This window comes from Orycteropus afer, unplaced genomic scaffold, assembly GCF_000298275.1.
Source record: "Orycteropus afer afer isolate SDZICR_OR568_19922 unplaced genomic scaffold, OryAfe1.0 scaffold00681, whole genome shotgun sequence".
NCBI lineage: Eukaryota > Metazoa > Chordata > Mammalia > Tubulidentata > Orycteropodidae > Orycteropus > Orycteropus afer.
The window spans coordinates 529,511-530,037 of NW_006922268.1; positions in this window are offsets into that span (position 1 = coordinate 529,511).

Genomic DNA, 527 nt, shown 5'->3' on the forward strand with positions numbered 1-527 from the left:
TTGTGTCAAGCACATCTTAGTCTTCAAGAAATCATCTTTGCTCTTCAGCACTTGAAAGAGGTCCTTGGCAGAAGATTTGCCCAATGTTATATGACATCTGATATCGTGACTGCTGCTTCCATTGGTGTTGATTGTAGAACCAAGTAATATGAAGTCTTTGACAACTTCAAAGTTTTCTCCATTTATCATGATGCTGCTTATTGATCCCATTGTGAGGAGTTTTGTTTTCTTTATATTGAGTGTAATCCATACTTAAGAGTGTATTCTACAATCTTCATCAGTAAGTGTTTCAAGTCATCCTCATTTTTGGCAAGCAAAGTGTGTTCATCTGCATAATGTAGGTTGTTAATCCAATCTTGATGCCATGTTCTTCATACAGTCCAGCTTCTTGGATTATTTGTTCAGCATACAGACTGAAAACTCTGCTACTCTGGAGTCTGTACACATGGACTTCACCAGATGGAACACACAGGAATCAGATTGACTACATCTGTGGCAAGAGGTGGTGGAAAAGCTCAATATCTTCA